Genomic DNA, 5823 nt, shown 5'->3' with positions numbered 1-5823 from the left:
TTCTTTCGACATCTTTACCATTACACCAAGAGAGGTCTTAACCTCTTGACGAGATCATGCAATCGCTAAGGTCGCACTCATGCATTGAGCGCTATTCAAGCTCACCAGCCTGCCATTTCCTCATCGTTACTATTTCTGCTGCAATGATCTGATGTTTAGTATAGGTTTAGTTCACCCTAGATTTAGTTGAGGCCTACTTTATCAGTCCAGACAAGGATATGCGGAGAGGAAACCTCTTTAGACTGTTGAAATAACCCCCTGGATAGTGCAATGGCTCAGCGTATGCGAACGTGGGCGGGTTTCTTAAGGGAGCATGACAGCAGCAGGAAGCTTGATAGTGAGTTTCCTGAAGTCTCACAAGGAGATGGAGACATGTCGGAGGACCGGGCGAGGAAGAGGGTGGATGGCGGAGATTAATCGAGACAGAAAGAAGGGCGCAAAGTACAAACCAGAAACCGACTGAAAAATACAGAGTACTCTCTCCTTTGGGTCAAGAACAGGTCATCAGGTGAGGTGAAGGCTTCCGAGAAAATTCCCAAGTTGACTCTAGCACAGGTGGGAGTACGATTAGTGGAGAAAGTGGATCCATGCCTTAAAAAGTCATGAAGAAGGAGTTGGCTTTTGTCAATTAGGTCAAAGTATCCAGAGGTGGACATGTGTTGATTTTTTGTCTGTCTGCTGCTCAGAGGGACGAAAGTGGTGTCCTGCTTTGCTCTCCAGCGCCATTGAAAGAAGTGATGACTGGGATGGGGTTTGAGTGTTAAGGTGGATCAATTGAAGTTGGGGATCCCTAGTGTAGTGATGCACGCCGTTTGGTGCGACTGAGGAAACCCTGTCAGTCCTGACTTCTGATGCCGAGTGTTGGATAAAGTCATGCTGCGCTATATAAGTTATCCCGCGAGAGCTTTTGTTCCAAATCCACTATGTTGTTTCAGGTGCCAGGTTTATGGTAATGTTGTAGCAGTATGTAGGAGGGAGATTCCAATGTGTGAGATATGTGCCGGGGGCCATAGGACAAAAGACTGTGTAGTTTCAGGGTAAAAAGTGGGGTGTTTCAATTGTGGGGATGAGGCCTCCCGGGTGGCGCAGTGGTTAAGGGCGCTGTACTGCAGCGCCAGCTGTGCCATCAGAGTCCCTGGGTTCGCGCCCAGGCTCTGTCGTAACCGGCCGCGACCGGGAGGTCCGTGGGGCGACGCACAATTGGCCTAGCGTCGTCCGGGTTAGGGAGGGATTGGTCGGTAGGGATCTCCTTGTCTCATCGCGCACCAGCGACTTCTGTGGTGGGTCGGGCGCAGTGCGCGCTAGCCAAGGTTGCCAGGTGCACGGTGTATGGGAGTTGTAGCAATGAGACAAGACAGTAGCTACTACAACAATTGGGTAGAAAAAAATGGGTAAAATTCAACAACAAAAAAAAAGAAAAATTGTGGGGATGGCCATGTTGCTAGGGATCAGAAATGTCCTGTGCGAGTGAGACATATTTAAGTTTCAAAGAATGTGTCATATGCTGAGGCAGTGAGGAAAGTAGATGTAGGATGGTGGGCAAAGGGTGAGGGAGCCTGAGAGGATCCCTGTGAGTAGTAGGCCAATACAGAGTGACCCAAACAGTTTGTGCTTTAGTAAGGTTGGCTGCTTGGCATTTATTGCTATGGTCATTAATTGTACCGCACAGATGGAAAGAAGATCCCAGAAGATTGAATTGGTAGTACATTTTGGGAGAACGTGGATCCTTGCCTTTTAGCGGATTCATTTGTGGTTTTAGGGTGGGGTGGGAAAGGAGTTGGGTGCAGTTGAGTCAGTGAGTTTTGAGTCTTTACCCAACAAAGTCATGTTAGGAAATATCAGTTAACCTGTTAGAGCTTTTGTGCCGAACCCACTTTACACCCAGAGAAGTGTTGCTGCTCATTTTGCAGCACTTATAGTGGCCCATCAATTGATTTTTCCATTTTGGACATACACCGCCTTCAGAAAGTATTCATACCCCTTGACTTATTCCACATTTTGATATGTTACAGGCTGACTTTTTTTCTTCTCAACCATTTACACACAATACCCCATAATGACCCAGTTTTCACACCCCTCAGTCAATGTTTAGTGGATGCATCTTTGGCAACGATTACAGCTGTGAGTCTTTGCAGTTAAGTCTCTTAAGGGCTTTCCACACCTTTATTGTGCAACATTTGCCCATTATTCTTTTCAAAATTATTCAAGCTCTGTCAAAGAGGCTTTTTGATCATTGCTAGACAACCATTTTCAGGTCTTGCCATAAGTAGATTTAAGTCAAAACTGTAACTCTGCTACTCAGGATCATTCAATGTCTTCTCGGTAAGCAAGGCCTTGTGTTTTAGGTTATTGTCCTGCTGAAGGGTGAATTCATCTCCTGGTGTCTAGTGGAAATGTCACGACTTCTGCCGAAGTTGGTCCCTCTCCTTGTTCGGGCGGCGTTCGGCGGTCGACGTCACCGGTTTTCTAGCCGCCACCGATCCACTTTTCATTTTCCATTTGTTTTGTCTTCATTGTACATACCTGGTTTCCATTCCCATAATTATATGTTCCTTATTTAACCCTATATGTTCCTTATTTTATTTATGTTCCTTATTTAACCCTCTGGTTCCCCCATGGTGCGTGTTTGTTCGTTGTAAGTTGGTCTGTATTTGTGAGCTTGATTATTTTCCTTCTTGGAACATTTGTTGTTTTGAGTCAAGTTACGTGAATTACTCATTTCTGTGTTCTGTGCCTGACTCATCCTTTCCTGATACACCTAGATGCCTTACAGGAAAGTGGATTGAACCAGGTTTTCCTCTAGGTTTATGCCTGTGCTTAGCTCCATTCCGTTTATTTTTTTTATCCTGAAAAACTCCCCAGTTCTTAATGATTACAAGCATACCCATAACATGATGCAGCCACCACTATGCTTGAAAATATGGAGACTGGTACTTAGTAATATGTTTAGGGCAAATACAATACAACACATCACATTTCAGGACAAGAAGTGAATTGCTTTGCCAATTTTTTTGTCAGTATTAATTTAGTACCTTGTTGCAAACCAGACGCATATTTTGGAATATATTTGTTTTGTATAGGCTTCCTTCTTTTTACTCTGTCGATTAGTTTAGTATTGTGGAGTAACTACAATGTTGTTGATCCATCTTCAGATTTCTCCTATCACAGCCATTCAACTCTGTAACTGTTTTAAAGTCACCATTGGCCTCTTGGTGAAATCCCTGAGTGGTTTCTTTCCTCTCCGGCAACTGTGTTAGGTAGAATGGTATTGGTATTTTATTAGGATCTCCATTAGCTGTTGTGAAAGCAGCAGCTACTCTTCCTGAGATCCACACAAAACATGAAACATGACATAATATAGAACATTAATAGACAACAGATCAAGGACAGAACTACATCAATTATATTTTTAGTGACTTGGTGTATTGAAACACTGTTCGAAGTGTAATTAATAACCTCAGCATGCTCAAAGGGATATTCAATGTCTGCTTTATTTTTTACCATTCTACCAATAGGTGCCCTTCTGTTCGAGGCATTGGAAAACCTCCCTTGTTGAATCTGTGTTGGGAATTCACTGCTCGACTGAGGGAACTTACAGAAAATGGTATGTGTGGGGTGGTCATTCAAAAATAATGTTAAACAATATTATTGCACAGAGTGTGCCCCTACAAATTAATGTGCGACTTATTAAGCAAACTTTTACTCCTGAACTTATTTAGGCTTGTTATAACAAAGGGACTGCATACTTATTGACTCAAGACATTTCAGCTCTTCATTTTTTATTCATTTGTAAAAATCTATATTGATTATAATAATAATAATTCCACTTTGACATTATGGGGTATTGTGTGTAGGTCATCAGCTGCAGTACCCCTTGAAAATCAGAATAATAAGAAATATTAATAAAAAAAATATATATACAAAATTATAATAATGTTTTCACAAAAGTAGTGCTCTGGGCCATTACTAGTATTAGTTGACCGATATAGATGCCTGTTGCGCGAGCAAAAAAAAAATTCTCAGCTCTGCCAAAAAAGGTATTAAATTAAGCAATAATGGTGCACTCTAATCAGATGCACTTTTAGTTTCCAAATCCAGACTTTACACCCCCAGCAGTGACGCTGCTAATTTTGCGGCCATATTTCCTAGCGAACAATCAGTGCCTTCATAAAGTATTGACACCCTTTGACTTTTTTCACATTTTGTTGTGTTACAGCCTGAATTTAAAATGGATTACATTTTGATTTTTGATCACTGTCCTACACACAATACCCCATTATGTCAAAGTGGAATTATGTTTATTTTTTACATATTAATTAAAAATTAAGAGCTGAAATGTCATCAGTCAATAAGTATTCCATCCCTTTGTTATGGCAAGCCGAAATAAGTTCAGGAGTAAAAATGTGCTTAACAAGACACATATTGCATGGATTCATTCTGTGTGCAATAAAAGTGTTAAACATGATTTTTGAATGACTACCTCATCTCTGTAACCCACACATACAATTATCTGTAAGGTCCCCCAGTCGAGCAGTGAATTTCAAACACAGATTCAACCACAAAGACCAGGGAGGTTATTCAATACCTCGCAAAGAAGGGGACCTACTGATGCAGAAATTGAATATCCCTTTGAGCATGGTGAAGTTATTAATTACACTTTGGATGGTGTATCAATAAACCCAGTCACTACAAATATAATTTATGTGGTTCTGTCCTTGACTTGTTCTTTAACATCTATTAATGTTCTATATTATGTCATGTTTCATGTTTTGTGTAGACCCCAGGAAGAGTAGTTGCTGCTTTCACAACAGCTAATGGAGATCCTAATAAAATACCAATATCGTTCTTCCTAACACAGTTGCCGGAGAAGAAGGAAACCGCTCAGAGATTTCACCAAGAGGCCAATGATGACTTTTAAACAGTTAGACTTTAATGGCTGTGATAGAAGAAATCTGAAGATGGATCAACAACATTGTAGTTACTCCACAATACTAAACTAATCGACAGAGTAAAAAGAAGGAAGCCTATATAGAATAAATATATTCCAAAAGATGCATCCTGTTTGCAACAAGGTACTAAAGTAATTCTGAAAAAAAAAATGTGGCAAAGCAATTATGTTTAGGGCAAATCCAATACAACACATTACTGAGTACCACTCTTCATATTTTTAAAGCATAGGGGTGGCTGCATGGTCTTATTGGTAGGCTTGTAATCGTTAAGGACTAAGGAGTTTTTCAGGATAAAAAAAGAAAACTGAATGGAATTAAGCACAGGCAAAAACATAGAGGAAAATCTGGTTCAGTCTGTTTTCCAACCTTTCCAACCTGCTCTTAAGGAACCACAAAGTGTGCAAGCCTTTGTTTAATCCCAGTTCTACCAAACATGTTTCTACTTATAAACTGATTAGTAGAATCTGATACAAAAGACAAGTACAAAAGCACAAAAAAATGATTGGATTTAAGTTGATGGGCCACTCTAAGGGCCACCAAATGAGCAGCAACACTCCTCTGGGAGTTAACTCTGGATTTGGAAACTAGAAGTGTTCATGAGTAGATTGTTACTGTGACACAATTTACAGATACATTTGTGTGGTGCAATGAATGATAGGAGTACACACACAAAAAACATTGTTGACCATTTAGGCTTGAACAAATAAATTACATATCTTATAGAAATACTTTATATTATTCTTTGTATGATAACTAGTATATAATATATCGATAGTTGTGCACATTTTCCATCATTTTCGTTCTTATCATGAATTGACAAATTATACAGGACGGGACATTTATTGTGAAGAATTAAAGCGATCCGTGACCCGGA

Source organism: Oncorhynchus mykiss, chromosome 27 (genome assembly GCF_013265735.2).
Source record: "Oncorhynchus mykiss isolate Arlee chromosome 27, USDA_OmykA_1.1, whole genome shotgun sequence".
Taxonomy (NCBI): domain Eukaryota; kingdom Metazoa; phylum Chordata; class Actinopteri; order Salmoniformes; family Salmonidae; genus Oncorhynchus; species Oncorhynchus mykiss.
Note: the sequence above shows the minus strand (reverse complement) of the source record.